Source organism: Diachasmimorpha longicaudata, chromosome 16 (genome assembly GCF_034640455.1).
Source record: "Diachasmimorpha longicaudata isolate KC_UGA_2023 chromosome 16, iyDiaLong2, whole genome shotgun sequence".
NCBI classification, from domain to species: domain Eukaryota; kingdom Metazoa; phylum Arthropoda; class Insecta; order Hymenoptera; family Braconidae; genus Diachasmimorpha; species Diachasmimorpha longicaudata.
In genome coordinates this window covers 2,431,564-2,453,010 of record NC_087240.1, presented here as the reverse complement: position 1 = coordinate 2,453,010, position 21,447 = coordinate 2,431,564, and the positions used below count along the sequence as shown (strand labels likewise).

The 21,447-nt window shown below is 32.4% G+C and overlaps 1 protein-coding gene across 7 annotated transcripts in view; it reads right to left on the bottom strand.

Moving 5' to 3' along the window:
- The window catches only part of LOC135169958 (SH3 and multiple ankyrin repeat domains protein 2), a 198,607-nt gene that overhangs the window by 157,561 nt on the left and 19,599 nt on the right, over window positions 1-21,447 (bottom strand). For all 7 annotated transcript variants that reach the window (XM_064135403.1, XM_064135405.1, XM_064135401.1 and 4 more), the window contains exon 2: window positions 7,407-7,544. The gene's annotated coding sequence lies outside the window, so the exon portion shown is untranslated. The remainder of the gene's footprint in view (window positions 1-7,406; window positions 7,545-21,447) is intronic.

The window sequence follows — 21,447 nt, the reverse complement described above, 5'->3', positions numbered from 1 at the left end:
TACCCATAATAATAATAATAATAAATATATTTTAGTTAGCATTACTATGCAACTATAATTATTATAGTAATCATTGGCTGTGGTATGGTATTACAATCATATAATGATTACTATACCATAGTAACTACTATGATCGCATAGTAATAGTAACTACTATTGTATAGCAATGGTTACTATACTATATTATACCGGAGTATAGTGGTACAGTAGAATTTACTAATACTATTAGCAAAGCATAAAAACTAGGATAGTAATAGTAACTCTAGCTAAATATTAATTTAAGTTAGTTAATTACTATAATTACTATAGTAATTATTACTATACCATAGTGCTTACTATTTTCTATAGTAACGGTTATCATAGGGTATGGTAAAACTCTCCATGGTAATGGATTCGATATACTAAACGCTAAACAATACTTTAACAACTGAGAAAAATAGTAGAGCTCCCATAAATATGGTAACCATTATCGTAGGTGTAATAGTTGTCACTATATCGAGAATAGTGAAGAGCCCTATGTGCGAATAGTAGTCTTTACTATAGTTGTGTGGTATCAGTTACTATAGAATTATGTGATTTCGACTATTTTGCATGGGGAAAATACCCATGAAAGTCCAGCGGAAAAATTATTTACCATATTCTCATGACAAAATCGTCTAGATTATAGTTATCTCTACCATGCCATTTTTTCTGTATAGTTTTATTTTAATTAAGAAATAGTTGCAGTTGAATTCGTAACCTTGGGAATTTTAGTTCAATTTGATAGCAAAGAGTTGATGGAATCTCTCATTCAAGTGGGAAATTTAGAATAAATGGGTTTTACTTTCAAATGAACGTTTTTTTCCGGTTCAGGTGCTGATTGTAATAGCGTGACCTTCAAAATTGTTAGATAATTTCAAAATTATTTTGGGCAACAAAGAGAGGGATAAGTTCAGCCAATGAAAATTTTTTTAGGCCCAAACGGGTAAAACGAAATGAGTTGACTCATTTTTCAGTCGAATTTTTGAGCGATATCTCCGAATCTAAGAGAGATAGCGAAATTTTTATCATAACATTTGTTGTAGTACTGAGTTCGCTCCACAAAAAAGATAATAACAAAACTTTTCCTATCTTCCCTAGATTTCGAGATATTCATGAAAAACTGGTCAGCAGTTAAAAAGGGAAATCCAGAACTCATCTGATTTTTCAAGATTTTTAATTAAAAATTTCAGGGAAAATTATTTAACAGTTAAAAAAGGGTTTTTTCCATTCGAGGGCTCGGACCCGTCCGATTGTCCATAGAATAGTCTATAACCCATTACGATTCGAAGAATTTGAGTTTATGATCGGAAGATTTGATTTTGAAACCGGAATTCCATTCGTTACGTAATCTTTCTTCCATCAAATCATCCTGCCTCATTTGAAGGGCAGAATAAACGATAATTAAGGATAGAAAATGAATCTGTATAGTGCAGCCGATAGAAGCGGAGAAAGTAGACAAAAAAGTACCGCATCGAACCGACCGTGGACTTGAAGGGGGGTCAAAAACCGTGTATATCTGTCAGAATTTAATTTCAAAAATTTCTTCTTCAAGAGATGAGATTTTTCCCTTTATTAATGAGTGAGGAAGATGTTTCATTAAATTTCATGACTTTTTGAATAATTCTTCACTCTATTCTAATGATTATTATTATTCGTTTATTAGTTTATTATTAGTTTTTTTTAATTTTTAACTGATTCTGTTCACAATTCGATGTGTAAAGAAAATTGAGAGATTTTCCTTTTGGATATTGGCCTCTCTTTTATTTATTTATAGCATCGGTTCACTTTCATTGAGTTAATACAAGAAAAATAAGTGTAGTTTTTGTTAACAAATGCCCCAATTTTGTGAATCACTCTCAGATTGTGAGATATTGCTCAAAAAATTTAGTGATAAGTCAACATTTATTTATTAGTCATTAAGTCAATTTTTAGTGATAAGTCATTGCGTTTTACCACTCGCTATTGACTTAATGAATTAAAATTCCCGGAACTATATTATAATATAATTTATTAAATAATTTAAAAATCCAATTTTATAATTTATAATGACAGTGATTCTACTAGAAAAAGCATTTATTGTCAATTTGAATGACAGATTCGATGAACAATTTTATCGTAAATTGAATTCAACTGCAACTTAAAAATTAACGCGTAACTATTGCTTTTCAATTAATACTTTAACAAAATCTAGTGATGGATTTAATATTAAAAAAATAATATCAATATTCTGTTATATTCTAATATTATTATTCTAATATTAATATTAATAATAAAATAATATTCTAGATTCAGTTGATCGACTAAAAAATGTGAAATTCCCCGAAGAATTGAACCAAAAAAATCCCAAATAAATTCGTTGACCGAAGGGTAATTAAAAAAATCATACCTTCAATTTCGCAATTAAAAATCGATGCACCTGACTTCACACACTTCAATTGAATCTATCAAATGAAATAATTAAAGCCACAAAAATTCTCCGATCAAAATAAAACGTATTTAATCCCAAATCACTGACGCGTTGAATTTTAAATCGTAAAATCCTTCGTAACATATCTTCAATTTAATGACTGAACTGAATCGCAAGTTATGAATGGAGAGCAGAGATGTGATAGCACCGGCGATCAGCGAGCGAGTAACGTCAGTGAATAACGCTCTGGAGCTCTCTGTTATCCCTCATTCGCTTCCCCTGAAATCTCTCAAATCCCCCTGACTCCCAACGCACATTTTGCTTACGAATAGTTCGTTGAACAAAGCGCCTTGAAATTATGACGTGACGATGGCGTGTACTATTTCATGGCGTCTGAACATTTCTCAAGCACCGTCAGCGACGCCAATGACGACGGCAAAGACTCGGTGGAGTCACTCCTGATTTCCCTGACTGGTCTTATCAGCAGACGATTGTATTGCACCAACGGATTTCACCACCGATTGCCATCGAGTCCGGTACATTATCGTGAGGGAGACGAAACAAAATGTAACAAATGATTATTTCTCCGAAGAAAATAGTGGACGATAGAATTACAAGTCGACGTCAGGTGCGGGAAGAAAAAAATGTTTTTGAGGAATTTTTGAAAGGTCCAAATGACCATCGGCCAAAGAGATTTTTGAGTCTTAATGTCCATCCCTATATGCTCGGGTCGAGGGGGTAGAACTACCCCCTCCACTAGGTCTAAATAATTTTTAATAATTGTCTTGTGTAAGGGACAGTAAATTAAAATATTGTCCTGAGTTACAATATATAAATTGTACGTGCTTTTTTCATTGAAAAAAAAAAAATAGTTCTGCTAAATATCGATTTACTTGAAGGAAATATTTATTTGTTCAATTCTTTATTTATGAAATCGAGAAACTCCCTGACAATGCTGATTAGCTTTAAATCGCGTCAATTATATTGTTTTAGAACATGATCATGTCATTTATAACTTTGAGTGAACTCCTCAATAATTATGAGCATTAAATAATTCATGGGAATTTTTCCCTTAAGAAAATCAGAAATTTATAAAAACTAAATGATTATTAAGAGAGTTCATTCAGGATCACGTAGAACCACCCCTAATAAATTGCCCCTTAATACCCCAATATCGTCGCGTATTTTCATTCTATCGACAATAACATTAACAAACAAATTGGAATTATGCCTCATTCAAGTTTTATTTATATCGCGCAGCGTGAAATTCTCTTTTTGCAAAGATTTGAGGGTGCACGATAATGATCTTTTTTTTCTATTTAACCAAATTTTTTAAAATTCAAATATACAGTCAATATTTACAGTATTTACCAACCCTAAAAACCACTGCCAAAAGGTGAATACCCAAGCGATATTATCATACAAATTAATGTTGTTATTGTTGTTTGTTCTATTGTAATATTGTTCTTGTACTAATATTCCTATTATTGTTATTGTTGTATTGTAATATTGCTCTTGCACTAATATTCCTGTAGTTATTATTGCATTGTAATATTTTTATTGTGGTAATATTATTGTTGTTGTTGTTATTGAATTGTAATATTGTTCTCGTACTAATATTCCTTTTGTTATTATTGTATTATAATATTATTATTGGAGTAATATTATTGTTATTATTGTTAATATTGGTATGAAGGTATGTCTCTTGGTGAGAATTGTGCATTATCGGTTGCATTTTATATTTATGCTTGGCTTACAATGAGGTGCTTAAAAAAAAAAAGGATAGACTGTAGTGGCACATCGACCGTGTGCTCTTAGCTTCCACAAACTCGCTCCCTTTCCCACACATTGTTGTACCGTATAAACGAGTTGGCTCGCAATTCAACTCTACCACGTTAGATTGAAGCTGCGAGTGAACGTGCAAACGCAGAACTAGAGTGAACTCGCAAAAACGACGTCGCACCAAATAGAGAATGAACGATGTACGCACCGACACCAGCCGACCAACTCCATTCTACCTAGACACACTAGACTGCTCTTTTGCACGTTCCTCGATAAGAAAAATTGACTTAAAAAATTGACAAAAAATTCATTTAAAAAATCGAGAAAAATCGAAATTGCTGGAGTGAACGAGAAAAAAATGGGAGGTGAAAAGTGGAGAAAAAATTCATTTTTAAATGATAAAAGTTTGGGGGAGGGGAGAGGGGAGGACGATGGAGATGAATCAATAGTTGATAACTTGGGGTCGTTGGGGGAAATCGAACGATTTTTAGTTTAATTTGGAGTTTTTGTTTAGAGATTTCAGAGGAAAAATAAAATTATTCGATTTTGTGGACAGATTTTAGATTTTTAATTATTGGTGACAATCGATTTTGCCCCAGTCTTCGTCGCAGAGTGGTTCATTGGGGAAATCATTGTGCGAGTCTGAATTGAAATCAGGGAAAATCAGGAGAGTCATATGATTTCAACGACTCTAAGTGACTTTTTATGAAATGACTCGTGATCTTTTTTAATCAAAATGTCATTCACTAACGCAGGAGCTCTCTCAATGAATTTGTCAATATAAAAAGACTCATTTGGAAGGAAAAACAACGATACGAAACCCAATTGTATTCGACAATTTTCAAAGAAATTAATATTTCTCGATATCCGTTTTCATATGTTCGGAATTGAATTTTTCTATCGAAATCTTTCGTCATACAGTTGATGAAAATTAACGATTGTTTTGATAATTAACTTTTTATTCGTCTTCCTATTGGTCGGTGGCTTTAAACACTATTTCCCTGACTTTATCGATTCATAATATAATTCTCCCTCAAATCGATCAGGTCTTTTAAAAATTATGTTGCTGTTCTAGAATGTTTGAATCAACCATTGAGAGTGCTTGATATGTCTTGACAAAAATGAATCGTCTGTCTATAGCTGTTTTCAGTCCATCTCAATATGTTATAATTTTTATAGTTTTTCTCCAAACAGCGCCGAAATGTTTAGAATATTTTGAATAAATAGAACCAGAAGAAACAGAAAGGAATGAATGAACAAGCGCTTTTTTTCAAATGGGTCTAGAGTCTAAAATCTTTGGTCACTAAGAGTCAGTTGATCTGGAGACATCATACGAGAAAGATACCTTCTGCATGTGATAATAAAAAATTAAAGTTGATAGTTAAATAGTTTTTCATTATTGAGACAATCCCTATCCATAATCCAATATAAACTAAAAGCTACTTTAAATATTTTCCCACATCCGTAAATCTCGCTCAATTAAATTCAATGATTTTCTTTCCCAATCGACAAAAATACGTTATTCATGACTCTGGGAAAAATAAGTAGAGCCACTGCACCTGAAAAACCAGTGCAATTTGTAACTCACCAACGTAGTGTGAATGATTGATGCTTAAACTGTATAATTTCATCGCCTCGTCACAAGTTCAATCAGACGTCTGTCGTTCCCATACAAACGATCAAAAGTTTAACCAAGAAATGAATAATCCAACAATTGTCATTCTATTGTTAACGGTACATCATTGGATGGATAATCTTCAGTGTAAATTTTCACATTTCTCGTGAAACCGTAAAATCCGGTGGAGGTAAATTCAGGTCACCAGATTGTCAATAATAATGAACCACGTGGTTAATAATCCTAACGGTTGAAAATCGTACAAAACCAACCCTCCACGCGATCGAGTCACGATTTTGTTCGGTGGTAACTGAGTAAACTGACATAAAATTCCGAGGACTATTATAAATTCGTGGAATTACACCGACGCATCGGTGGAAACGGCATTTATCCAATGACACACAAAACGATAAAGTTATGGTACGTTGAGAGGTTGGAACAATGTTCAGGAGGTTGTGTGCTATGAAATCTATTTTGTAGTGAAAAATCTGCGATAGATATTTCACGGAGAGAAATTGTTCATAACAATTCTGGTGGGGACTGGAAAAAATTACTTCTCGGGTGTGGAGAAAGGTTATTTTGTTGAGGTTGTTGATGGGTTTTGTTTGGATTATTGTGGTGAATAAGTATAAATCGATGAAAAGATTCGGACACCGATTAGAAATTTTTTTAATTGAAGGAAATGTTCAAGTGACTTGAAAGAATTGATGAATTAAAAATAAAAGGTCTTACGTTGATTTAAAAATATTAAAAATGAACAAAATATTTAATTTATTTAGAAGAATTAGGCAAATCAGGATGAGAGATTACGACAAAGTTTAATTGACTTGAAGCAATTGATAAAATCGAAATACAAAAGTCTGGCATCAATTTGAAATTTTTGAAATTAAAGAAAAAGTACAATTGGCTTTAAAGAATTGACTAAATTTAAATAAAAAATTCTGTCATCGATTTGACATTTTTGAAATCTAACAAACGTTTCAATTGACTTTAAAAAATTGACCAAATCGATATAAAAACTGACATCATGTTGAAATTCTTAAAATTAAAGAAAAATTTCAATTGACTTCAGAGAATCAGTAAAATCGAAATTAACATTTCCAACATTGATTTGAAATTCTCCTAAACAATTCTTAATAATTAATAAACTGCGCCTGAATTGTTAGTCAATATCTCTTCATCACGAGTTACCAAAAGTCAAAGCGTCAAAATTAAAACTATCAATTCATCTTTGAAAGGTTTCGATCTAAAAAAAATATACAAAAAAATCATAGAGAAACGTATTATGAAAAATATTCTGTGGTATATTTCAGGTCGATCTTATTATTCCCCCTCTTCGACCGTAAGGGTCTGAAGATGTCTGAACAGCCTTGACCCTTCAAAACTGATGGAATTCGAGAACGTATTGAGCACCTGCATATCAATCCCGACCAGCCAATTACCATAATTCCGATTGTCGAAAGTTTCAATTTAAATTCAATGATTGATGGAGTCATTTAAATAGACTTTCTAACAAATTTTCATAAATTTGTTTATATAACATGAAAAACAATTGTTTCTATAATTTCTGACTCAGCTCACCTTCACTTTACGATGAAACACCGTTTTCTCACAAGAACTCGTGTTAAATTTCGAGCACCAGTTTTCTCGATTATTCTTGCATAAGCTCCTATTTTTTGCGAATGCTCCCAGTTTTTGCTGCGTTTCTCATTAATAAATCTGGAAATACACAGAAACAAACGGATAACAATTATATTGGTGAAGAATATTTTGCTTGAATCAATCAGCAGTTGGTTATTAATTTTCGAATAAAAATCATTGGGTACTGGAAATGTGAGTCATTTCTCCTCCAAAAACATTTGATTAGAGAAATAGAAAGTTCGTTCATAATTAGTCAGATAATAAATATTCTTATAATTAAATACATTTCTATAATAATAACACAGGAAAGGAAATTTATTTCCAGTATATTTTATGTTTGATTCTAGTACAATCGATCTCCAATGGTGAGATCCATGACAAATTGATTTTTCAACGATTCTAATATTTATTGTCAATAGACTAAATTCGTGTAACATACGAACGTTTATCTTCGATAAATACACTTAACGTTTCCTAAGTGACTAAAGAATGTCGAACACTTTGATGGTGAAAACGACGGCGAGATGGTGCCACCGGATTTTGGTTCGTAATATCCTGAGGGGCTCTAACCCCTTACTACGGCCCTGACGTTGTTTTGAATTTTTTCAGTCCGTAATAACATGGGTAATCTTTTGTTTTATCGGTGGATAAGTGAATTTGATGAATCGATGGATAGAAATAAATAAATAATGGACAGGAATAAAAAATACTAAAAATATACTGTTAAATAAAGCTACAAACTGCTGAAATTATGGCACGTGAAGTCATTCCTTAAAACCCTTCACGAGTGGATTCCAAGAACTATTTAATTCAACCCAAGTAATTGTATTTGAAAAACAAATAATTTATATTTAGTTAAAAATGTTATTAATTTGGAATCGTTTCAAGTGTATAATATTTGTTTCATGCACAAATAGCCCCATAGAATAAAAAAAAAATAAAATAAAATAGAGAAACAAACAAACAAACCAAATATAAATAAACAAATGAAAAATATTCTTTTTTCGCTCAACTTAGTCAATCAAAAATTCTAAATCAAGTCGAACCTCCTCGATTCTGACCTTATTCCACTCAATTCCAATAACTTTCCCCACTTGATTAAACCCTCGTTACATTTTACGATTCCAGTCACCATTTACCATTTTGTATTTCTATTCTGAGTATAATAATATTTTTATTTCCTTTGATATTACAAGACACGTGTTTTACACCTTTTGCTCTGAGTATAACTCAAACCGTAAAAAAAAATCCTAAAAAATAAGTTTTAATTTTTTTTTTAAATATTTGAAAAAATGAATTTTCATTTATTTAGAGGATATTTATATTTCCATGATGTTTTAAAAAAGGAAAAAAGAATTATTGATTTTCTTCTTTTGGAATGAGTGAAATTCAAACTGTGGGAAAGATATTTGAAAAAATGAAAAATGAATCCATCGACTCGTAAAAAATGCACCGCAGAACATTCACCACGTTCACCTTCCTGTCCAGTAGTTCTTGACTGTGCAATCACTAAATGACCAGCTCCACAATGCAACTCTAGCTGTACTACACACCTAATGAACTTCAAACAATTTTGCTGACTCATCAGCGGAAAACGGTACCGGCGAATCAAGTTAAGACAGTGTCAAAGGGTAGAATAATAATTCAATTAAAATCTGGCAAGAAGACAAATAAAACTAATTGATTTTGTAACAACTGAGAGTCGTTACTTTTTTTACGATTCGCAGAAGAAAAAAATTAAAAATACTGTTGAAATACCGTTGAATAACCATAATTTTCCGCCAATTTTCAAGTAAACGATTCTTGAAATAAAGTGCACCGAAATTATAGTAAACACAGTTGATAATTGCTGAATCAACAATTCAGCTGACTCACTGAAAACGACCCGACGGAAGAAAATAAAAATTTTAGTTTAGAGCCGAAGCCGTGATATTTACCGGACTGAGAAAAATATTCAGTGAAAATTACGGAACTCGAGTTCGGTTACCGATTACAATAGTGACTAGGAAAATTTAATTTGCGGTAGAGGGGTAATTCGTAGTCAAATATCATGAGATAATGATTGCTGATTTCCCATGATTTCAAGTGATTTGGCGAAATACTTGACTTTAAGTGACTTCAAGTCATTTCAAATTTTTTATTCCGGATTTTAAACGGAAATTTACAAGAAAAATGTAGTAATTCAATGTTAAAAGTTCATTTGATTTTAGAATAAAATGAAATTTTTAGAGGTTAACATGATAATTCTAATCGACTGGAGGTTTTCAACTTTTTTCGTACTCAATCAGAGCAGAAGTTATTGAAATAAACATTTTCTAATAAATTCAGTATAGTTGATAGTGAATACGATTATTTTTTGCAACATTTTATTGCCTGCCATTTCATCGAAAAAAAAAATCGAAAATGGATGTCACGATGATCGAAAACCTGACAGTTCAGAAGATTTAGGCGATGAGTTAATCATCCGATTTTATTCTGTTTAAAAAAAATATCAGCATTCAATCAACTCAAGGTCTTTGCGATATATTTAGGTAAATCGTTAGAGGCGACCATCTTGAAAGTGTGAATACGAACAAGATGGCGTGTTGCATCAACCCCAGATTCAGTAACAATTACCGATTAATCGCTTACATCAACATAAACTTTTCGACTGTCCAACTAATGAGGAAAATGTATTTTATTGGATTACCAACATTTGTTCATTGACATAAATTATAAAAAAAAAGATTCACCCGAATTCAATCGATAGCATCAATCGAATTGTTCTATCAATGTACATTCGATGACTGACCCTCTAATTTCATATGAAATCCCTTTCACTCGTTAGAATCATATGACTTTACTGATTTCAGGCGATCTCCAACGATATCAAGACTGACTCCATCTCATTTCAGTTCAGGCCCACACAGTGATTTCCCCAAAACCGAAATTTTTCTAAAAATTCCGAAACTTTCCAAAAAAAAAATCCCTAAAAATTTCCCAACCACATTTTCTGTCTCAATAACAGAAAAATTGTTGTACTTATTTCGAGTATATTCGATTTTCAATGGAAAAATCGATAAGCAATTAATTTTTCCACCATTTTATCATGTACTACGAATAGATCAAGTGCCACAGAAACGTTTATCATTACTATCTGCACTCAATTTCTTAGAAATGACGAAAAATTTTTGAATAAAATATCATTAAAAGAGGTTTCTATGGAGGACATTCAGTAATACCTTCATGCACCATAATTACAACAATTCAGTAGACTTGTAGTCTTTTTTCTTTGTTCACGCTTTATCGACTCCCTTTACATTTAACATTTTCAAAATAACTGCTTCGTCAATTTCTAACTATTCTATTACTAATTAGTACAAACTATTTCACCAAATTCACTGATTCATCAAACAAACTTACGAAAAACGATATTATTGTGGAATGACGACACTAAAAATATTGGGTGGGGAAGAACGTAATGAGCAATTAGGGTTCCTCTGGTCATAATAAAAAAAAATCAAGTGCAGTCATTTTAGGGTCATTTCTAAATCATTGATAGCACAAATTGAAAATTAACATTTCTGAGGGATTTAATCTATCCACAGAAGACAACAAACTCCAGTGAAAATAATTTTTTTCTCAATATCATCGTCGAAAATCGACTTGAATTACCTTGAATGTACTTGAATTAACTATAAAATACACAACTATATAATTATCCTTCATTCAACTATTTTTTTTTCACGAATATTCAAGAAAAGTCGACAATAAATAAATAAATCTGGATTCTCTACCACCACCACTGGTCAGTTATTTTCCCTCAGGTTTCACATATATATGCATATATGTATACATAGATATACATAGATATATACACATTAAACCTCGGGTTAGTAAACGTGTGCCTACTGCCTCCAAGAAAATCAAACGTAACTTGGTGTACGAGCGAGTTGCACTCGTTACTAACGGTAATTCCTTTGGACTAGTACCGCAACTATTCTCGCTATTCCCAGTGTGTAGTTTGCTTGCACTATCTATAGGTAGATATTCCTGTAGATGTTGAACGAGTTGTACGCTACAAGAGGCCCCGCACGTCCATCAGAGGATTCTTCCCTTTTTCATTTCATCATGTGTTCACTGCTATCTGTGTGCATACCTTTTTCACGTACATTTCATGCCAACGGTGGATTGACCAAGCGATAAGCCATGTCAATGCATTTCAACGAATCGATACTCGTTAATATTTATATGCAAATGTCCTTTATCTTTTTTTATACCACACATCCTACTGGAACGAATTGGACAACTGACGGAGACAGAATCAGAATCGATTGGTTATCGCGAAGTGGAAAGTCAAATATACGATTTTTTTTTAGTGTTTTCTCAGGATTTTCTGGGAAATTGGATATTTGATTTTTACTGAATGAATTGCATTTTGAAAATTCGATGGAAGTGATAGTTCGATTGGAATCAAATTTAATGCAGACTCAATTTATTTATTTTCTTCAATTTATTATTCTTCATTGTAAAACATTATCAATCTATTACAACAATTCACACAAAACTGTAGCATTACAATTGAAATAAATAATTGAATTCAAAATGATGTGATAACCAATAATTTATATTCCCTAATTTTTCTATTTTTCGTACTCAATTTACTTTTCATTTAATGGCTTTCCCTTTCTATTCAATTTATTTTGAATTGTTATAAATAACTGACAATCCATTACCACAATTCTCCCAAAACAAGAATAAATATTTGCAAACAAATAATTCAGATTAGAATTATGTAATAATCAAAAATTCTCAATCTCCTTAAATTTTTCCAATTTCCATAATCAATTGTTTTTTTTTATTGAACTTCTTTTATTTATTGTAACCATCTGACACTCCATTACAACAATTCCCCCAAAACACAAATAAATATTCGCAAATAAATAATTCAGATTAGAATTATGTAATAATCAAAAATTCTCAATCTCCTTAAATTTTTCCAATTTCCATAATCAATTGTTTTTTTTTTGAACTTCTTTCATTTATTGTAAACTAACTCTCAAACTTCTTTTACGTATTACAAACAACTGACCATCCATTACAACAACTCCCTCAAAACACAACACAAAACAAATAAATATTCGCAAATAAATAATTCAGATTAAAATAATGTGATAATCAAGAATTCCCGATATTCTCAATTTTTTTCAACTTTTCGTACTTGTTCTAAAATATCTGTACAACCACCCAGCTTATGACCAGTGATCCAGTATGCCATAGAACCTGGAAAAAGGCAGGATGTGTCGGGCGTGCCGGAGGAAAAGTAACAGTCTCGTATGTTTACCCGCCCACGTTGCACCCAGTCTATTATCGACTCGATTTCTACCCGCGATTGTCATTAATACCAGGCCCCGTAGCTGCGTGCCAATACTCCACAATTGATTGCCCCCAACTTATCACAATTAGCATTATTTCTGGTTAATCATCCAGCACTTACATCTGAATCATGTGATTACCAATTAATAACCGATCAAATGAACTTGTCGTGAAATTTATCGCAGGAGATATTTTTCCGGAAATGAAAACGAAAAAAAAAAAAATCATCGGATGAAAGTTCATGAAATGAAAATAAAGAAAACACGGGGCATATTGGGTTACACTGAGGCAAACAAACCGTCCACCCACGTTACGATGGTAAATTATCGAGAGTCGATTTTCAACATACGATTGTCGAGAATCTTATATGTACGACTTTGGCTATAATTCCGAGTAAATGAGTCAAATGTTCCAGGAATTCTGGAATAATCGGAGGAGAAATGGAAAGTTTATGGGAGTCATTTGATGATTATTTGTATGTATACACTTTGAAAATTGATATCGTCTGTTTAATTTGCTTTTTATTCTCTCTTATGAAGTGAAATTCATTGTACGAAGGAGATAATTTACATTTGGACAGTGATTCTTGATAAATGCAGACGATTGCATTGATTTTATTTGCATGATTTTTAATAAATAATGATATGGATGAATTGAAGTTTTTATTTACTTAACATTGTTTGCTTTAAAGATGAGAAAAAACTTGAATGAGGTACGTTTTATAGGGGATCGTAGTACATTCGATTTTCAATGTCCAAATAACAATTTTCTTTGATCAGGATAATACATATCAATTAAACAATTCACACTGTCAGCGAACAATAATTAGGACAGCGATTTATTTTGTGATGAGTAGCTCTCGTCGTCAATTATATGAATAAAATATTCCTAAAGCGGTTTAGTGTGAGGGATTTTAAGGAATCACTTCGTGTGCCATAATTTTAATAGTTTATTATCTTTGTAGTATTTTTGGTTTCTATCATTCATTGTTGATTCAGCTTATTTTACCTTTGGGGACTCAATAACTGTTCCACCAATTCATCAAATTCACTTACCCACCGATAAAACAAAAGAGTACCGATGTTGTGGCCGACTGAAGGCGTTCAAAACAACATCAGGGCCGTAGTGAGGGGTTGGAACCCCTCGGGACATTAGGGACCGAAACCCAGTGGAGTCATCTCGAAGTCGTTTTCAACTTCAAAGTCTTCGAAATTCTTCAGTCATTTATGAAACGTTGAGTGTCCTCATTGAAGATAAATATTTCAATGTTCTTTAGCGCATTCATTATGAAAATTAGAATCGTGGGAAAATCAATTTTTGATGGATATTACCATTGACCATAAAATCTGCTAAAATCAACTATAAAATATGCCTGATTCAAGTTTTCGTTATGTCATTTCGTTCTAATTATTATGATGGAAGTAAAATTAAACAGCAATTAACTAATCCGAATTAATCAGCTGGAAAATAAATTTTTCTTCTCCTCCCACCGAACTGTCTATGAAACCAAAAAAAAACAAAATTCTTTCATAGTTAATTTCTCATTTATACTCAGGTAACTAAAACATTTAAAGTAAAAACCACTTAAATAATTTTCACACTATAAACTTTCATAGATAACAACAATAAAAAACCTCCAGAAGACTTTAGTCTTCTCCGATTAGACATTATTTATGACAAATGAACATCCCTATCCCTTCACGAGAGAATATATTCTTCAATCAGCGATAAAATCCACAATCGAAGACAATTAATCAAACTAAAAATCCTTAATTCTGATTGTTGACATCCTGACACTCGACCAAACTGTGAAACAGTCTTGGTCTTCAACAATTGGCAATTGCAGTGTCTGATAGCATAATGACAGACAACTTGCACTGGGCACATATGTATTGTACATCATAAAATCACTACATAAGCATACGGCAGGCGTGCAAAGTCGTACAATATTCCGATGTACACAGATAAAGTTAAGCGAGTGTATGTACGCAAGAAAATCACAGTTACTGAATGAACCAAGATTAACCCTTACGTAGAATGCGAGATAAGCATTTCCTTTTACTACAATTTTTATCCACTGTTACTTGACACGGCTGTGAACTTTCTCATTGTTTTCATTCCAGTGAAAAACAAACCGTGTTGTCGGCGATCCCAACGCTTTAGCGTATTTACCACCCAACAATGGATCTCATTTTCAAGGTTAAAAGTCTTATTACGTAAGAAAAGTGATTGTTTTTAAAAGCAATTCTCCCTTTTCAGTAAATATTATCGCGGTACCATCAAATATTATCGAAATCTACACGAAATTTTGAGTAAAGTCGATTACATTTTGAATCGCAATTTTTTCCTTAATTTAATTATCGTTTTTGTTTTGCAAAAAATGGTGACATTAGAATTTAAGTTTCTAATGGGAAAAACAACATTTTCGGTGCAGTAAAAGATTAAAATCTAAAATTTTTATCATTAGACCTGAAAAATCGAGAAATTCTTTGACATTCGATAAAAAATTATCCGCAGGTTGGGAATCAAGTTCTATTTGTTTATAAGAAGAAAGAGTTTTAAAAAATATAAATAGGTACCGACATTCAAATTAGGTAAGACTGACTGTGTATGATTTTTTGAGAATTTCACTAATGCAATTAGTTGGAAAATTTGGAAATTTTGGAAAAGTTGGAACATAACTCATTTAAAATGAAAATTTTTAATTACGATTTTTATAATTATATTGCGCTTCCGGTCTCGTCTATTAACATTGAAATACAATTAAGTTTATAATTATAATTTTAATTTACCGATATCAGTTGATTTTTAGTTATAAATAATGCGTTTTTAATTCAAATCATTGAAATATTTGGCCGACCGATCGGTATTATATATTATATAGCATATACCATATATTATATATTATATTTTGTATATTGTCGACCCGTACAGAAAAATCATTGACTTCTAACAATTTTTCCGAACAATCATCGACCCAAGAAAAATATTTCCACGCGGAAGACAAATTACCCAACACAAGGACACGCCATCTTTATATTTATAAACAACAATTTATTATAAAATAGTAATTACCACAAGTAAAATAAATAATCTCCAATTTTCAAGATTTTCCTCTCTAATATCTAATTTAAATGATTCAATCCGTGCGCTCACTTTGATGAACTAATGATGACGATAATCGACTAATGATGTGTTCACCTCGCAAGACCAACGTAACATCATGTACTCTAAAGACAGTCAGGTAAACGATGGATCAAGTTTATTTATTTTTTGCTGTTACTGCAGGAAAAACAATCTTGAGGGATTATGCGTTAATATTTTTTTGTGAAAATAGCGAGACATACGATATCGAGAATGGAGCTTTCTGGTTGCGATAGAGACAGACCTCTTCCGGGTTTATTGCTGTATTCTCTAGGACTATTACATTAGCTGGTAATCGTCAGGCGTATGCCTTGCGTACGTGGATAATCATAGACTGACCGTATGATTCATAAAACAGGCGAGAGCCCAAGAGATTGGATGGGATCACTCGTAATTGTCATGAGAAAATTCTCGTCGTATGTTTGAGAGCATACGATCGTTTTTAGTTTCACAGAAAATTTTTTCCTCCACTTTTCCGTCCCTCATTCCAATGTTTATAAATTCCATGGAAAATGTGTTTATAATTATCATAAGAGAGCACTTCAGGGCGATTATAATAAATATTTCTGATGAATTTTCCGGTTTCGGGGGAATTTAAGGAAATTCGTAACGAGTGCGACTGAAATTTTGGAAATTTACGTGAATAATGGAAAAAAAATTATGGGAATAAATATTTTATAATTTTTCTTATATTTGTCGGTAATAATTGAACGAGAAAATTTAATATTTTCTTAATTTTCAGGTTTTTCAAACAGAATGTCAAAGGAATATTTACGTTTGAATGAGAATATTTCCTGAAATATCAGTGGAAATTGAAGACGTGAAAAATTTCCTGAATTTTATCAGGAAAATTCAATAGTTTTCAGTCGTATAAATTCTTTCGATCAATCAAGTGCTTCTATCATAATGGGGAAAGGATAGTACTGTTTTTTAGGAGGAATTTACAGTCAATCTTATAATTTGACAATCGGCATTGGTCGATAAAGCAAGAAATTTGATTGTGGTCTCATCTACTTTCGAGAAGCCCTACAATGTCATTTTTCAAAGACGTTTACAAGAAAATAACAGAAATTGCCACCGAAACCGTATAAGAAATAAAGACAAATGAGCTTTTTCCGTCGTTATTTGTAGGTCAAAATAGACCTTCATGTATCTTCTCTAAAAACATTTTTTAAACGAAGAAATATTCAATAAAAGTTACGGAACGTTCAGGAAAAATGACAGTTCAGAAAATCCGTGACAGTTTCAGAAAATTTTCAACAACCGCATTTCGCTCCAGAAAATATTAACAATTTTTATTAAATATTTTTCCCCGGGTGCGCTCATAATGACGCGATGATTTATAAAAATTGAAAAATTGTCAAGTTTTTCCCAAAATCATCAATTATTTACTTCATTCGCTCAAACAATTAATTTCATTCTTAAAGTTTCCGTTGAAGTGATAGTAAAAATAATATTAAATGTTAAATATTAAATAAATATACATAAATATAAATATTGAATTAAATTCCTCCATTTTTCAATGAAGAGCTTTTGCAATCGATTAACGAACCTGAGTTTCGTAATTTTTATTGGCAATTTCTCTCCATAAATTCCCAAAAATTGATAAACCATTTCAAAATTGAAAATAATCGGTGAACAATTTGAAAATTGTTTCTAATGTTGAAATTATATTTGAAACAATTCATGAACAATTTGCAAATTGTTTATAATTTTGAAATTATATTTGAACCAATTCGTGAACAATTATGATTAATTTAAAAAATTGGTCATAATTTTCAATTAAAACATGATTATTAAAACCTTGACTTGATTATCAAGAATTTTTGATTGAAAAATTGACACAAGCAAAGGAATTGATGAAGGAATTTTTAACCGGGAATGGGAATTTCCTTTGATCTAAGTGGAACTTGTATCGAGAGTTTTGCCGGTGTATGACGTCATTTAAAGCGATCGGAAATTGCCATAAATGAGAAGTCCCAGCATCCTCGCCTTTCCCGCCCTCTCCCGCTCCTGCAATTGCCATCGCCACATTTTCGTACCCACGTTCCACGGAGTCTGATCAATTTATCGACAGAGGAAACCGGAAACGAGCATTTCGTGATTTCAGGTCGGGTTATCGTCCCGACTTTGTACCACTGCGAGTTTTTCCCGCATCGGAATCAATACGACAACGAGGAGAGAAATATATCATATAGTAAATATATAATTCAGTAAAAATTACAGAATTCGAATTTACTTTCAATTACGGAAGGGAGCAGAAAAATTTAAATGATAATATCGTTATTTTTTGCAGTTGGTAACTGCATGCAACAGATTTACATAAACATTTGGGATAAACATTTGTTTTTGTCAAAGATTAAAATCTGGATTTTTGAATCATTAGACGTAAAAAAAAAGTTACGAATTTATCGACACTTCGTGAGATGATCGACCGTTTCGGAATCAAGTTTCATTATTTGTTTATACGAAGAAAATGGTTTAAAACATAACAATATTGTGGAAAATGTAATTTAGATACCACTGACTATTTGTAAATTTTTTTGAATTTTATTTATGCAATTCAAAAACAGCGTATTCGGTCGGTAAAATACCGACGCATTTCGCTTCTAAGTTACTGAGAGGATACGTAATTTTTACTGAAGACTTTCGAACATTTCGAAGTTGAAAACGACCGCAAGATGGCTCTACTAGATTTTGGTCCTTAATGTTCTGAGGGAGGGAGGGGGCAACCCCTCACTACGGCCCTGACGTTGTTTTGAACGCCTTCATCCCGCAATAACATCGGTACTCTTTTGCTTTATCGGTGGATAAGTGAATTTAATGAACTGATGGAGCAGTTATTGAGACACCGAAGGTAAAGTAAGTTGAATCAACAATAAATGATCGAAATAAAAAATACTACAAATATAATAAACTATTAAAATTATAGCACATGCAGGCATTCCTTAAAATCCTTCACACTAAACCCTTTCAGGAATATTTGATTCATATAATGGACGACGAGAGCTACTGATCACAAAATAAATTGCTCTCCTGATGATTGTTCACTGACAGTGTGAATTGGTTAATTAATATGTATTATCCTAATTAAAGAAAATTGTTGTTCAGACTTTAAACATCGAATATACTAGGATCAAGTACAACACATATTCAAATACATTTAATAATTCATTATTTAACTTTACGTTAACACAATATTATTGCATTATAATATTTTATTTTCCGTTTGACATTTTTCGAATATCCACGGTAATTATTGATGAATCCAATTTTCACTGAGTTTTCCATTCATCAATATTATCCATTAATCCTCCAAATGATGTGATGAATAACTTTTGTCTCAAAATGTTCAGTGACCGTAACATTGATCACATTCCCATTACAGTCCCATAATTACACATGATAATATTTATATGCAAACGTAAAATGGTGACGCAATGCAGAATAACGAGAGACAGCTTCCGGGTCCAATTACATTACGCATTTACACTATATTCATTTGAACAAGACCGGATGCAATGATATACACATTGCATCGTCATGCAAACAAACTTTTTTCTCATTTCAGCTCTCCTCTCCGCCCCTTCCTTCTCAATTCGACACGGAAAAATAAATCAGTTATATTTATAAATAGTTAGAAAAAAATCAACTTCGAGATATCGATTCGATACGATAATTTCACACATTTCTTCTACTAAAACAGAATATTTTCGCCTTTACTTTGACTTATGAAAATGCCGCATGTTTTCCGTAATCGATTATTAAATGATCGATCATGACGATTCGATAATCGATTATTAAAAGATCGATTATAACGATTAAATAATCGATTGTCTACATGCTCCGCCATTTTCGATATAGGACCATTTTTTTTGGTTATCGATAAAAATCGTTTATATCGTCATAAATCGATTAAAAAATTTGTTTTTCTCGCAAATTCGAGATTTCGATTCGATACGATAATTTTACACATTTTACTTTTATCAATATGGACTGTTTGTGCCTTCATTTTTACCCCCGAAAATGTCTCATGCCCTCAGTAATCGATTGTCGCATTTAAATAATCGATTATCTCCACGATCCGCCATTTTCAATCTATGAACAACGAACATAAGGCGTGCGTCGCGCACCAAACACAGAATCGAATGTGACGTTCATAAAACATCGATAATTATCATAAATCGATAAAAAAACAATCGATTCTCGAAATTTAACAATTCGAGAATCGATTGAATACCTCATCTCCTCCTGTAGTAATATGTCTTTTTTTTAATTTTTGGGGATTTCCCCAAGTACAAAGTTCACTCTTTCTCCTCTGAAAATATGTTCTAGAGCTTTATTGTGGTAGCTTTATTGTCGAATGTATAAAAAAAAGGGAAAAGTTTTATTGCCCGCTTTGCTGACCAACATTTGACGACCACAAGTGGCCATCGCGTTATAAATAAAAACCTTTTCGGGGATGGAAAGGTTCTGGTCCATGAGGCCCAAAATACTATCTTTGAGTTTAATCTGTCGTGAGAATCTCTAGAGGAACATACCTCCCGACAAAAGTAGAGTCAAGAAGAATAACGAATAAATTATAAATTGAATAAAATAGAACAGAAGTGTTGTTTATTTAAATCCCATAATCCAATACTTTTATCCTCAAAGATGCAAATCGGTGATATTCGTAAATCGATTTTTTTTCAAATCTAAATCTATGTATCGCTCGCCCCTCTTCGACATTTCGATTCGACTCATGCACCAGAGATTGCTCCTCGAAGCCCTAGCCCATCACCGGATAAACATGCGACACGGGAAGAAGAATCGACTCTATCCGTGCAAGCGATCGTAAGACAAGTAGGAAGAGGAATAGCAAACAATTTCGCGAGAATAAGAAAATGAGAAAAAACGTTGGACATCCATTTGTCTTCTCAGTTTCTCTGGTGCATCTATGTGGCGCAACACATGCCTTAGAATCCGGTGAGACGATACACGAGTACACAAGACGCTACGGTGGAAGAGAATGAGGTGCCTACAATGACCGTCCATGGGGATCTCGGTGCGGTAATAGGAAGGAAGAACAGCCGTTCGCACACACGCACTTCACCATTTGTGGAGTTCATGATAAGTACAGGGGGATTCCCACAACTGTGCGAGTACGTTATAATTCCTTGATGCAATAGTGTGAAAAAATCAGTTGTGCTAAATCGGTATTGGCTAACGAGACGCAAACATCAGACTGAGAAAAAAATATGATTTCCCCAATTTAAATTTTTGACGAGAATTTAAATCGGATTTTTCAATGAAAGTTGTTGGATTAGATGGAAAATTATTGAGAATAGATTTAATAAACATTATTGTCAATATACACATAAACAATGAATTCGTTGGGAGAAAAAACTGAGAGTTCTCGAATATAAAATAATCGATTATTCATAATCGATTATTTCATATTCGAGAACTCTCAGTTTTTCTCTTAAAATTTCAGAATTTCTCA